This window comes from Salvelinus alpinus, chromosome 32, assembly GCF_045679555.1.
Source record: "Salvelinus alpinus chromosome 32, SLU_Salpinus.1, whole genome shotgun sequence".
NCBI classification, from domain to species: domain Eukaryota; kingdom Metazoa; phylum Chordata; class Actinopteri; order Salmoniformes; family Salmonidae; genus Salvelinus; species Salvelinus alpinus.
In genome coordinates this window covers 8787095-8802495 of record NC_092117.1, presented here as the reverse complement: position 1 = coordinate 8802495, position 15401 = coordinate 8787095, and the positions used below count along the sequence as shown (strand labels likewise).

Here is a 15401-nt window from a genome sequence, read left to right as displayed (position 1 = left end):
AACAACGAGCACATCCAAGGACTTGTTTGAAGAATCTTCTGCAGACCAGAAGTCTATGCACACTAGTTCAAGAGGCTCAGTTGTTATTATGCTCTCAAGAGGAGCTCTCGCTTCCGGATCAGGAGTCTTGCTCACGACGCATCTCCTGCAGCACTTCACATATGCCTTTACCTCCCTCTCCAGGCCATGCCAGAAGAACCTCTGTCTTGTCAGGTAGACTGTTCTCTGTTGGCCCTGGTGACCAGCTTCATCATGGACACCCTTCAACACCATCTCTCCACATTAGCCATCATTTTGATTAGCTTGCTCTCCTCACCCCCGTCACACACAGGAGTATAAACCCTCTTCCAGAGATCTCCATCCGTCTTCAGGTGGCGAATCAAGTGCTTTAGGAGATTGCTGCCCAAGATGAGGTCATCACTCTGGCCTTCAACCACCAGTGTAGGCACGGCAACTCTACATCCGTACACCTCCATCTCCAGCTCACATACTCCCAAAGGCCGCGTCTTCAACCCACCACAACCAACCAAGACTACCTCTGTAGGACTCAATGATGGACTTTTCAACACTCCTGCACGCAACAGTTCAGGTAAGACCCTAGAGCTCAAGGTACAAGCCATGGATCCACTGTCAAGCATAGCTCTCACTTCCACTTCTCCTCCTATTAACACCTTGGCATAAAATAAATCATCATGTGCAGAAAGCCTCTGTGTGTTCTGCATTATGATACTCTTCTCAGTCTCCATTTCGTCACAAACACTTTTATATACAGACTCCAAATCAACAGCTCTCACCGATGGGGACTCTACAAAAGGCCCAACACTCTCCCCTTCTACATGCAGGCCTACTAGTTTTCCGGGAGCTGAGCAGTGGTTACTGTAGGGACTCCACCAGCTGTGCTCAGAGCTGCGGCCTTGGGGCACTGAGAGCGTGCGTGGCCAGCTACATGACAAAGAAAGCAGAGGTGATTGGCCCTGCAGTGAAAGTAAGTATCATGTCCAGCATCCCCGCACACGTTACATGGCCCATTAGACTTCACTTTGCTCCTATTCCCTTTTTGGAACCTATGGTCAGACTGTTGTGGTCTCTGCTCCAGCACACGCTCCAGCATTGCAAGGATACGTTCCATCGGCTCAGCTGAGCCCTGAATAGTCTGGGCTGGGTAAGGCAACGTATTGGGTACTTCCATGATGGGCCTCACAGCAGGCATGGTGATCGGCATGACAGCACCAACTTCCTGCTTCATTGTTGTGATGGCTGGGGTCACCTTAGATAAGTGAGAGTACCTCTGCTCCCTCCTGTATTCATCCAGCCTCTCATGAACATCTGCAGCAGTCCACTGCTGTAATGGCTTGCACTTAAAGATAAGGGACAGTTCAGCGCTAGGGCAATGTCTGATGAACATGACTGTGAGCTCACGAGATGGGTCTTCAACACTTTTTTTCTGTCTCTTTAGACAATCTTCAGCAACCTCCATAGCCCTGTTGAGTCTGAGCCAATAGTCAAATGGTTGTTCATCAGTCAGAGGTAATGTGGCATAAAAGTCAGCGAGGGGCATGCTTGAAAAAGCAGTGTCACTAAAATGTTGTTTCAGTATGTCAAAGATGGGACTCGGGCCTTTAGATAAATCAACAGAGGGATTGCTGCGTATGCCCACTTTAACAACATCACGGGCCCTTCCCATAAGCCTACCCATAACCTCAACAGCTTGGTCCATCACAGATACGCCCCTCTTACGCATGTAAACCATGACCATATCCTCCCACTCATGCACTGTGCACTTTTCAGAGCCATCCCCCCGAAAGTACACCGGTTCCCTGATATCAGACTTCAATACCAGGTTCAGGCCTGACACATCCAAACCCCTAGAGCTGCATGCATTCCCCATAACATTGTCCCCAACATGTCCAACAATTGCCTTTGACTCCAAACAGGAGGCAATGTTCTCCCCAATGGAATGACCAATCTGCTGTACTATGTCTGCTATGAAATCCATGGAGACCTCCCCACTCCCTGTATTTGGCAAACCTCTTCCATACACATCCTTGGGCGTTTCCATTGGCAAACTATCATCAAAACTCCCAAAACCCTCCAGTTTAGGCATAGGTGTAGAAGCAACTGGAATTTTGCCTGAACCCCTACCAACAGATGGAGACAGATTAAATGACAGGAAACCCCTACCTCTCCCAACACCTTCCATTTTAACAATGGGAAATCAACACACTAATAAAAATGTAAATAGCAAAAAAATGCATATATATATTTCTTTCTTTAACCTCACGTCAAAATCTAACCTATATCTAGTACACTGGTAAAACTCACCCTACTTATATCAGATATACAATAGAATTGCAAATAAACAAGTAACACAAAAGTTATCGTTTATCTGTGAAGTGTCTCAGCCAGAGAAATCATCAATTCCGATAATAAAACGTTGGTGGCGCCCTCTTGTGGCGAAATGCGATATCGCACTATACTGCACCAGCAACGTCTTATCTGGTTCTTCAACGGCAACCACGGCGAAGTTCTGAGATGGAAATCCAGCGAAGGATGATCCGATCCAGAAGAACGGTCACGGCACCACTGTAACAGTACTCTTCTTGCGTTGTGTACAATCAATCCTCGACACGAACTCCAAAGTGTAGCACCAGTCATGGAGATTTATTCGCTGGTTTGGTGCTTGTTCACTGGGCCATGTAGTTACCAAAATAATACAATTACAATATAATATCTTTAACAATGTACCTGGTAGGAACAGCACAAAATTGCACGTCATGCAATGCACGGCTCACCATCCAAACTCTGCACTCACGCACTGTACAAAATATATGAACCCCCCCCCACCAGACACAGTAAGTTGCTAGCTAGTACTGGCGGGAATTCTTTACAACAAAATGCACAACCAATATTCTCCAAAAAACACTGCATCTTATGTGTGATGTTCGAATAACATTTACAAACCGGTTGATATAAATTGTACATTTAAATCATCACTTGGGAGTATAAAAATCACTTTTGAGTACAGTGCTTTGCAACCAACAACTTACCGCTGGTTTGGTGCTTGTTCACTGGGACGATTCTAACTGAAACATCCTCCCTCGTAAGCAAGCTACGCAAACCAGCCAATAAGATGCCATGTTGAGTAGGTGAAGGCAAGACAAAACTAAAACCAAAGACCCATTGGCTTAACAATAAAGTGGCAAGGGGAATCACCAATATAACCCTGTTACACTGGAATGACTAAAGAAAGAGCTGTTGGGGTGATGGAAACCGTTGATTTGTCTGCACTTGGAACTTCTCGGGAAAATACTTGAAGTGTTGCAGCCCCTGGAGTTGGATCCCACTCTGCGTGTGGGTTTTTGTTTCGATGTTGCTTCAGTCATGTCAGGGAACATGTCATACTAAAGCAAACATTTAAGCAAGCGGTATATGTGCATTGCAACTCCCACCGTTTGAATTTGGTTATGTGCACCGCGGCAAAAGTGTCGGGACATGCGAGTACTCTTTTTGACACAGTAAACCAGCTACACACATTTATGGGTGGATCCCACAGACATGCTCGATTCATAGAAGTACAGAAAGAGTTGCATCCCGATAGACCATGTATCGAGCTAGAAAGATCCACGGATGTACGGTGGAGTTCAAAATCAGGGTCTGTGAGTAAAAAAGTGCTGTTACTGCTAGATGTCGTTTTAGAGGTTCTTGCAGATTTTTCAGAGGCTTGTGGACAAACCAGATTCGAAGCCCTCTTACAACAAATCCAGAACAATACGTTTTTATTCCTGTTAGTCACGTTTAGTAAATTGTTTGACACTAGTGATTTTGCTATGAAGGGATTACAAAGCTCTACATTATCTGAAATCCTCAAAAGCAGCTTTTCTACGTTCAGAGATAACTCAGGGGGAGACTTTGATAAAGTTCTCAAGCTAACTGAAGAGATGATGATTAAGCATGATATTAGTAATTGGGATGTGAGTGCATCAGGCAGCGAAAACTGCCTGTAAAATTGGCAGACAGTGTAGTCACAACTTCATTAGGGAAAACATCCAGATTCAAGAGTGACAGTGACCTGAGGCAATTTTGAAACAATATTCTAGACAGACAGATTACGGAGTTAAACTCAAGATTTCAAGAAGACACATATGGGATCATGCAAGCGGCAGCCTCCTTTTCCAAAGTATCCCAAACCTGCGGCCTTAAAGAGCAGCTGAAGACCACATGCGATCATTATGCAATATCAATTGAGGATGCTGAATTCACCGTTATTATTCAGCAGATGAGTTGCAAAATGAACATGGAAAGAGTGACGTATCCTCCATAATGAGTGTACTTGACAGTTGCCCTGATGATATGTTCCCTAATATAAACTATGTTAAGGATCATTGTCACACTTCCAATGACATCATGCAGTGTGGAGAGACTTTTCTCAACAACAACTAGGATAAAAAAAATAGTCTTCGCACATCAATGACAAGCGCCATCTTTTGAGCGTGAATTGACAGATACATTGGATTATGAGGAAATCATCGCCATATTCCACTCAAAGCCTCGCCGTCACGCCTTATGATGCCCTTCGAGATTAAAGTGCATCTGAAGATGAGTTTTATGTTGTTGGCAACTGGTCTAAAGTTGCTGTCTTATTTTAATACGGTGGGATAGGTAATTATTTGTATATGTAACGAGGTTACTCCAAGTACTATGCACTAGTATAAAATTATTGTATTACGAAATAATATACGGTGCACATTGCAAAATAAATGTAATAAACAAGTAGAAAAAAAATGCCTATCCAAATTTTTCTAGGCCTATCCAAAAAATAAATATTATGGCCACACCCCTGATTCGAACTATTCTAAATACAAATGTGTCTTTTAAAGTGCATGAATTTGTGTCTAAAGTAATGAGCACTACATCATTCATATCATATTGAAGTATTAAGTAATATACATACAGTTGAAGTCGGAGTTTTACATACACTTAGGTTGGAGTCATTAAAACTCGTTTTTCAACCACTCCACAAATTTCTTGTTAACAAACTATAGTTTTGGCAAGTTGGTTAGGACATCTACTTTGTGCATGACACAAGTCATTTCTCCAACAATTGTTTACAGACAGATTATGTCACTTATAATTCACTGTATCACAATTCCAGTGGGTCAGAAGTTTACATACACTAAGTTGACTGTGCCTTTAAACAGATTGGAAAAATCCAGAAAAGGATGTCATGGCTTCAGAAGCTTCTGATAGGCTAAATTACATTATTTGAGTCATTTGGAGGTGTATTTGATGATGTAAGGCCTACCTTCAAACTCAGTGCCTCTTTGCTTGACATCATGGGAAAATCAAAAGAAATCAGCCAAGACCTCAGAAAATAAATTGTAGACCTCCACAAATCTGGTTCATTCTTGGGAGCAATTTCCAAACTCCTGAAGGTACCACGTTCATCTGTACAAACAATAGTACGCAAGTATAAACACCCTGGGACCACGCAGCCTTCATCTAATAGAATTCAGAGGGTTTTCTTTAATGGAAGCTTTTCTAATGTGAAACATGTAAAGTGTGGTGTACCACAGGGCAAATCTCTAGGGCCTCTACACCTTTCTATTTTTACCAATGACCTACCACTGGCATTTAACAAAGCATGTGAGTCCACGTATGCTGATGAATCAACCATATACGCATCAGCAACCACAGCTAATGAAGTCACTGAAACCCTTAACAAAGAGTTGCAGTCTGTTTTGAAATGGGTGGCCAGTAATAAACTGGTCCTGAACAACTCTCAAACTAAGAGTATTGTGTTTGGTACAAATCATTACCTAAGTTCTAGACCTCAGCTGAATCTGGTAATGAATGGTGTGACTTTTGAAGAAGTTGAGGGGATGAAATTTCTTGGTGTTACCTTAGATTGTAAACTGTCATGTTCAAAACATATACAGTACCAGTCAAATGTTTGGACACACCTACTCATTAAAGGGTTTCTTTATTTTTACTATTTTCTACATTGTATAATAATAGTGAAGACATCAAAACAATGAAATTACACATTTGGAATCATGTAGTAACCAAAAAAGTGTTAAACAAATAAAAATATATTTTAGATTTTTCAAATTAGCCACCTTTTGCCTTGACAGCTTTGCACATTCATGGCATTCTCTCAACCAGATTCACCTGGAATGCTTTTCCAAAATTCATTGTACCATTTGAAAGGAAACACTTTGAAGTTTGTGGAAATGTGAATTGAATGTAGGAGAACACAATAGATCTGGTAGAAGAAAATACCACCATCTTTGAAATGCAACAGAAAGGTACCAAGTCTAGCCATCACTCTGGTTGGTGGTGTCCACAAGATGGCAGCAGTGTATGTGCAAAGTTTCAGATGGATAACTTGAAGTATGAGCAAACTACATGACATTTTGTGTGAAGTCACGCAGGTACATTTGGGCAAATCGTGAAGGAGACATTTACATTCACATTACATTTTTCTGCAAGAATATGGTAAAATCTGTGGACTTTGTTTTAGCTTTTCCAGTATTAGTAGCCATATTATAAGTTCAACATTTGCAAAACACCCAGTTTTCATAACTCTCCATATATTTATAATTTTTGTCCAAAAGGAAAAGGCTTGCTGTCGCTCAAGGTTAGCAGCAACATTTACTGGGTTTCATACTCCCGTAAAGCCCATCTCATTGGCTATCTAGCTAGGTTTGTTTGACCCCGATTGGTGCTTATTTGACAAAGTTACAGTCAATAAAGTGAAGACAGCCCGCGTCATCGGCGTGCCACGAAGGCGTCGCTCTCTGACCAAATTTGGTGTCCTATAGGATATACTACCCTCCTAATGATATAGTGAAGTCTGGTTACGTTCTAGGATCTCTAAGGAATACATACGAACGTGATTTGACTGGTTGAAACAACGGTTAGGGGTTAGATTTTCACAGATTCCTTTCTTTGCAAATTGTACGAGTGGAACTACAAAATCGATCGTGCATGCTATATGGCCCTTATCTAACAAAACGACACTTCATGTTATCTCTGGGACCCTTTGGATGATAAATCGGAGCAAGATTTCAGAATGTAAGTACGCATTTCACCTTCAGAGGCGAATCAAACCTATCGCGGTGAAAAAAGTGTTTTGTTGTTAGGAGCGCTCCTCAAACAATAGCATGGAATTTTTACAGCTACTGTAAATTGGACAGTGCAGTTATATTAACAAGAATTTAAGCTTTCAGCCGATATACAGTTGAAGTCGGAAGTTTACATATCCTGTTGAGGACAAGGGGGTGCTGTTTTCACTTTTGGAGAAAATCGTATGATTTTTAAACGGCCTCGTACTCAATTCTTGCTCGTACAATATGCATATTATTATTACTATTGGATAGAAAACAGTCTCTAGTTTCTAAAAACGTTTGAATTATTTCTCTAAGTGAAACAGAACTCCTTTTACAGACCATTTCCTAACCGGAAGTGAGATTTCCAAAAGCGAACTCTCTCTTCAGGAGCTTGTCTATAAAAGGGCATGTCACTTATGACTGTAGAAACACGTCATACGCCTTCGCCTGGTTGTAATGCGGAAGTGAGAGAAAAAATCAGTTGATTATCTCGACCAGGGACTGAACACAACGTCTTAGACTGAGACGTGCGCACTTTTATTTATTTCCTGGGCGCGAAGTCTGACCTGTACTCGGCTCATTGAAGAACCTTTTTAAAGGTGAATATGATCTCTGGCTTCGATTTTCTTTGATACATGTCACAATATCATCTTAAAGTATGTTTTTTCAATATAGTTTAATTATATTATTGAAATTTATTCTGGACTTTAGACGTGATGCGACGCAAGAATTGGTTCAAGAACGAGAGGCTAGCAATGCTAGCTAATGGTGCTTGCTAATTCTGAGGGAAATCGTTCGTTATGGATCCAAATAAAGTCGGTTCTGAACAAAGGACCCCTTGGAGAACATTCTGATGGAAGATCCACAAAGATAAGGACCCAATTTGGGATGCTTTTTCATATATATCTGTCGAACTGTGCTATGCTACCGTTTGACTAGAAGCAATGCTGCTGTGTGCTAGCTATTGTAGTAAGCTAATATAACGATATATTGTGTTTTCGCTGTAAAACACTTCAAAAATCGGAAATATTGGCTCTGTTCACAAGATCTTATTCTTTCATTAGCTATCCACCATATATTGTTCTGAAATATTTTATGATGTGTAATTAGTAGTTGACGTTGGTGTCTGTATTTTCTCTGGCTACTGCCGTGCGATTTCTGACTGTAGCTGTGATGGTGGCTATGATGGTAGCAGTAATGTAAAACTGATTTATAGCTAAAATATGCACATTGTTCGAACAAAACATAGATTTATTGTGTAACATGTTATAGGACTGTCATCTGAGGGAGTTTTTTCTAGGTTATTTAGGTTGGTTCTAGGTTGGTTCTAGGTTAGTTAGGTTAGCTACTTGCATGCTACCGTTGCTGTGAAAAACTGTCTCTGTCTTTTGTATTTGGTGGTGAACTAACATAAATATATGTGGTGTTTTCGCTGTAAAACACTTCAACAATCGGAAATATTGTCTGTATTCACAAGATATTTGTCTTTCATTAGCTATCCACCATATATTTGTCTGAAATGTTTTATGATGTGTAATTAGGTAGTTGGTGTCTGTATTTACTCTGGCTACTCCCGTGCGATTTCTGACTGTAGCTATGATGGTAGCAGTAATGTAAAACTGATTTATAGCTAAAATATGCAATTTTTTTGAACAAAACATAGATTTATTGTGTAACATGTTATAGGACTGTCATCTGAGGTAGTTTTTTCTAGGTTATTTAGGTTGGTTCTAGGTTAGTTAGGTTGGCTTGTGCATGCTACCTGCAGCCTACTTGTGCTGTGAAAAATGTCTGTCTGTCTTTTTTTATTTGGTGGTGACCTAACATAAATATATGTGGTGTTTTCTCTGTAAAACATTTAAAAAATCGGACATGTTGGCTGGATTGACAAGATGTTTATCTTTCAAATGCTGTATTGGACTTGTTAATGTGTGAAAGTTAAATATTTCAATTTTGTTTTTTGAATTTGCCGCTCTGCCTTTTCAATGGAATGTGGGAGGAGTGCCGCTAGCGGCACCCGTGGCCTCAACAGGATATACCTTAGCCAAATATATTTAAACTCAGTTTTCACAATTCCTGACATTTAATCCTAGTAAAAATTCCCTGTATTAGGTGAGTTAGGATCACCACTTTATTTTAAGAATGTGACATGTTAGAATAATAGAGAGAATTATTTATTTTAGCTTTTATTTCTTTCATCACGTTCCCAGTGGGTCAGAAGTTTACATGCACTCAATTAGTATTTGGTAGCATTGCCTTACATTTTTTTTACTTGGGTCAAACGTTTCGGGTAGCCTTCCACAAGCTTCCCACAATAAGTTGGGTGAATTTTGGCCCATTCCTCCTGACAGAGCTGGTGTAACGGAGTCAGGTTTGTAGGCATCCTTGCTCACACACGCTTTTTCACTTCTGCCCACAAATTTTCTATAGGTATGAGGTCAGGGCTTTGTGATGGCCACTTTGTTGTCCTTAAGCCATTTTGCCACAACTTTGGAAGTATGCTTGGGGTCATTGTCCATTTGGAAGACCCATTTGCGACCAAGCTTTAACTTCCTGACTGATGTCTTGAGATGTTGCTTCAATATATCCACATAATTTTCCCTCCTCCTGATGCCATCTATTTTGTGAAGTGCACCAGTCTCTCCCATAGCAAAGCACCCACACAACATGATGCTGCCACCCCCGTGCTTCACGGTTGGGATGGTGTTCTTCGGCTAGCAAGCCTCCCCCTTTTTCCTCTAAACAAAACTCTAACACATTGTGAAGGAAAAATGATGTATTCACCTTATTTGTTGGATATGTAACAATTATTTACTTAACAAACAGTAAGACATCTGTCCTGCTAATGCTGTGTTTTATGGTCTCCACTCTAGCACCCTGCAACTAGTCTGGGTGTTGTGGACATGTGTTTTCCTAGAGATAGCTGGAGCTGACAATTAATTGACCTGATGATAAAACCTACAGATGGCATTCCAGTGACTGGATGTGGGGTGGTTGTAACTGGGATAGAGAGGAGTAGAACAATGACTCATAGTTACCCAGATGCCAGGAAGATGAGACAAAGTAAAACACCATCCTGTGTAGATAACCAAGGTGGCTTATGGGAAGGTTAGAAATGACTAAGCAATCTTGATATCAGCTATATAAAAACTGAGCATGGTCTGTAAAGTCTAGGCTCTCAGCCTAACCGTCAGAACAAGACTGACGGTCTCATTATTGCAATAGTTAAATCGATATTAAATAAAGATTTTTTGGAAAAAATGACCAAGTCTCTCTCAGTACTGAATTTCCACAACAACATATATTTTCTCAATGGGTTATTGTCAATAATATAAAAGGCTGCACTGAAATCTAAGTACAGGTCAATTTATTTCAACCAATCATCAGTCATTTGTGTCAGTGAAGTGTGCCCTTCTCTATAAGCATGCTGAAAGTCTGTGGTTAATTTGTTTACAGAGAAATAGCATTGTATTTGATCAAACAGTTTACTAAGAGCTGGCAGCAAGCTGATAGGTCTGCTGTTGGAACCAGTAAAGGCCGCTTTACCACTCTTGGGTAGCAGAATGACTTTGGCTTCCCTCCAGGTCTGAGGACAGAAACTTTCCTCTAGGCTCAGATTAAAGATATGACAGGAGTGGCTATAGAGTCAATTACCATCCTCAGCAGATTTCCATCTAAGTTGTCAATGTCAGGAGGTTTGTCATTATTAAAGTACTCAAGTTTTTTTTAAACATTGTTCTTTATTTCATTGATCTTGGCTTCATAATACAGTTTCTTCTTATTTTTGTTGAGTTTAATCACATCATTTCTCAATTTGCAATAAGTCAGACAGGAAGATGTGCAGCCAGACTTATTAGCCACTAGTTTTGCCCCATCTCTTTCAACCATACAGTTTTTCAATTCCTCATCAATCCATGGAGCCTTAACAGTTCTAACAGTCAGTTTAACAGGTGCATGTTCATCAATAATTGGAAGAAGCAAATTCATCAAGTGCAGTGTCTAGATGCCCCTAATTAATCACATCAGACCAACAAATATTTCTGACATCATCCACAGCAAAATATTTTGTATGATCTCTTTTTTATATATTTTTTGTACTTTAACCCCTTTTTATATTTCACGATATCCAATGACAGTCTTGTCCCATCGCTGCAACTCCCCTACAGACTCGGGAGAGGCGAAGGTCGAGAGCCATGCGTCCTCCAAAACACAACCCTGCCAAGCCACACTGCTCACTTAACCCGGAAGCCAGCCACACCAATGTGTCAGAGAAATCACTGTCCAACTGTCGACCGAAGTCAGCGTGCAGGCGCCCGAAGTCAGCGTGCAGTCGCCCGGCCCGCCACAAGGAGTTGCTAGAGTGCGATGGGACAAGGAAATAACCTGAACCAGATTAAAGGCACCGGTTACAGTGAGAAGCTTCATCTTGAGCAGACAGCTTGATAAAAACCAGTCAATATTCAGGTCCCGACGAAATAAGACCTCTCTGTTGATATCACATAGACTATAAAGCATTTCACACATATTGTTTAGATTCTGACTTATCACACCCCAAAAGAAAAGGCTTTAGATGTGCCAGGTGAACTTGCAACCAAAACACTACAATAACACAAGATCTTCTCTAAGCATTACAGGGATAGGACTCCGAATATATTCAGCAACACCTCCCCCATAAGCATTCCTGTCTCTTCTATAGATGTTATATCCTTGTATTGCTACCATTGTATCAATTGAATTATCTAAGTGAGCCTCAGAAATGGCTAATATATTCATATTTTAAATCTGACGTTAGCAAGGTATTGATTACATGAACCTTATTTCTTATGCTACATATATTAATATGGGCTATTTTCAGCCCTTTCCTGGGTAGCTTATCAGAGATAGACATAATATGGAAAAGAGCAAACAAAGCAAGATAAGAAAAATACACTACCGGTCAAAAGTTTGGGGTCGATTAGAAATGTCCTTGTTTTTGTCCATTAAAATAACTTCAAATTGATCAGAAATACAGTGTAGACATTGTTAATGTTGTAAATGACTATTGTAACTGGACACGGCAGATTTTTTATGGAATATCTACATAGGCGTACAGAGGCCCTTTATCAGCAACCATCACTCCTGTGTTCCAATGGCACATTGTGTTAGCTAATCCAAGTTTATAATTTTAAAAGGCTAATTGATCATTAGAAAACCCTTTTGCAATTATGTTAGCACAGCTGAAAACTGTTGTTCTGATTTTAAAAAAGCAATAAAACTGGCCTTCTTTAGACTTTAGACTAGTTGGGTATCTGGAGCATCTGCATTTGTGGGTTCGATTACAGGCTCAAAATGGTCAGAAACAAAGTAATTTCTTATGAAACCCGTCAGTCGATTCTTGTTCTGAGAAATTATGGATATTCCATGCTAGAAATTGCCAAGAAACTGAAGATCTTGTACAACGCTATGTACTACTCCCTTCACAGAACAGTGCAATCTGTCTCTAACCAGAATAGAAAGAGGAGTGGGAGGCCCCGGTGCACAATTGCGCAAGTACATTAGAGTGTCTAGTTTGAGAAACAGACGCCTCACAAGTCCTCAACTGGCAGCTTTGTTAAATAGTAACCGCAAAACACCAGTCTCAACGTCAACAGTGAAGAGGCAACTCTGGGATGCTGGCCTTCTAGGCAGAGTTTCAAAGAAAGAGCCATATCTCAGACTGGCCAATAAAAATAAAAGATTAAGATGGGCAAAATAACAGACACTGGACAGAGGAAGCCTGGCTTCCTTTGGCATCCATGAATACACGTCACTGTGTATGTGTGTGTGTGGGGGTGGTACAGCAATAAGGTTATCATTAAAAAAAATCATGTTAAACTGTTACTGACTCAAGACCTTTCAGCTTTTAATTTTTTACTAATTTGTAAAAGTATATATAATTCACCTTTGACATTATAGGGTATTGTGTGTAGGCCAGTGACCAAAAATCTCAATTTAAATCAAATTTAAATTCAGGCTGTAACAACAAAATGTTGAAAAAGTCAAAGGGTCTGAACACTTTATTTAGGCACTGTAACATTACAAAAGAACTAGGTTCAACACTATTTTAAAATGTTCTATTACTTTGTCATCTGCTCTGGCATACTTGGAGTGCCAAAGTGGCAGGACTGCAGCTTTGAGAATATTGTATTGGATCCAAGCAAGCATAATCAAGCCCTGCGAACGTACTTGAAGATATTTGAAATACTATTTGATCCCAGGTCAGCAACACACACACACAGCATTCAACATACTCATCGCAAGAGAAATCAGTTCCTCCTTGGGATTTCCCTCTCCTCTACGGTTCTTTCAGTTTGCATCTCTTGGGCACCAGTCTTCTCTATTAATAGAGAAAAAAGGGAAATTGTTTACTATTCCTGAGCAGCTAAACATACTTTTACATAGCAAGGATACAAAATGCATAGCAATGACGAGAAACATACTATTGCTCTTTTTATGGTCAGTGTTCATGTGCAGGAGGATGTCGATAGCCCACTGGTGCTGGGGGTCAGCCAGGGGAGGTTCTGACAGTATAGCCACTCCCCAAACTCCATTTTACATTTACATTTAAGTCATTTAGCAGACGCTCTTATCCAGAGCGACTTACAAATTGGTGCATTCACCTTATGATATCCAGTGGAACAACCACTTTACAATAGTGCATCTAACTCTTTTAAGGGGGGGGGTTAGAAGGATTACTTTATCCTATCCTAGGTATTCCTTAAAGAGGTGGGGTTTCAGGTGTCTCCGGAAGGTGGTGATTGACTCCGCTGACCTGGCGTCGTGAGGGAGTTTGTTCCACCATTGGGGTGCCAGAGCAGCGAACAGTTTTGACTGGGCTGAGCGGGAACTGTACTTCCTCAGAGGTAGGGAGGCGAGCAGGCCAGAGGTGGATGAACGCAGTGCCCTTGTTTGGGTGTAGGGCCTGATCAGAGCCTGAAGGTACGGAGGTGCCGTTCCCCTCACAGCTCCGTAGGCAAGCACCATGGTCTTGTAGCGGATGCGAGCTTCAACTGGAAGCCAGTGGAGAGAGCGGAGGAGCGGGGTGACGTGAGAGAACTTGGGAAAGTTGAACACCAGACGGGCTGCGGCGTTCTGGATGAGTTGTAGGGGTTTAATGGCACAGGCAGGGAGCCCAGCCAACAGCGAGTTGCAGTAATCCAGACGGGAGATGACAAGTGCCTGGATTAGGACCTGCGCCGCTTCCTGCGTGAGGCAGGGTCGTACTCTGCGAATGTTGTAGAGCATGAACCTACAGGAACGGGTCACCGCCTTGATGTTAGTTGAGAACGACAGGGTGTTGTCCAGGATCACGCCAAGGTTCTTAGCACTCTGGGCGGAGGACACAATGGAGTTGTCAACCGTGATGGCGAGATCATGGAACGGGCAGTCCTTCCCCGGGAGGAAGAGCAGCTCCGTCTTGCCGAGGTTCAGCTTGAGGTGGTGATCCGTCATCCACACTGATATGTCTGACAGACATGCAGAGATGCGATTCACCACCTGGTTATCAGAGGGGGGAAAGGAGAAGATTAATTGTGTGTCGTCTGCATAGCAATGATAGGAGAGACCATGTGAGGATATGACAGAGCCAAGTGACTTGGTGTATAGCGAGAATAGGAGAGGGCCTAGAACAGAGCCCTGGGGGACACCAGTGGTGAGAGCGCGTGGTGCGGAGACAGATTCTCGCCACGCCACCTGGTAGGAGCGACCTGTCAGGTAGGACGCAATCCAAGCGTGGGCCGCGCCGGAGATGCCCAGCTCGGAGAGGGTGGAGAGGAGGATCTGATGGTTCACAGTATCAAAGGCAGCCGATAGGTCTAGAAGGATGAGAGCAGAGGAGAGAGAGTTAGCTTTAGCAGTGCGGAGCGCCTCCGTGACACAGAGAAGAGCAGTCTCAGTTGAATGACTAGTCTTGAAACCTGACTGATTTGGATCAAGAAGGTCATTCTGAGAGAGATAGCAGGAGAGCTGGCCAAGGACGGCACGTTCAAGAGTTTTGGAGAGAAAAGAAAGAAGGGATACTGGTCTGTAGTTGTTGACATCGGAGGGATCGAGTGTAGGTTTTTTCAGAAGGGGTGCAACTCTCGCTCTCTTGAAGACGGAAGGGACGTAGCCAGCGGTCAAGGATGAGTTGATGAGCGAGGTGAGGTAAGGGAGAAGGTCTCCGGAAATGGTCTGGAGAAGAGAGGAGGGGATAGGGTCAAGCGGGCAGGTTGTTGGGCGGCCGGCCGTCACAAGACGCGAGATTTCATCTGGAGAGAGAGGGGAGAAAGAGGT

General features: G+C 41.9%; 1 long non-coding RNA gene across 1 annotated transcript; it reads left to right on the top strand.

The window, feature by feature from the left end:
* The first annotated feature begins 282 nt into the window (after positions 1 to 282).
* On the top strand, positions 283 to 986 carry LOC139562435 (uncharacterized). The gene is made up of 2 exons (XR_011672354.1): positions 283 to 589; positions 843 to 986. It is a non-coding gene; the product is annotated as an uncharacterized lncRNA (long non-coding RNA).
* The last annotated feature ends 14415 nt before the right edge of the window (positions 987 to 15401 follow it).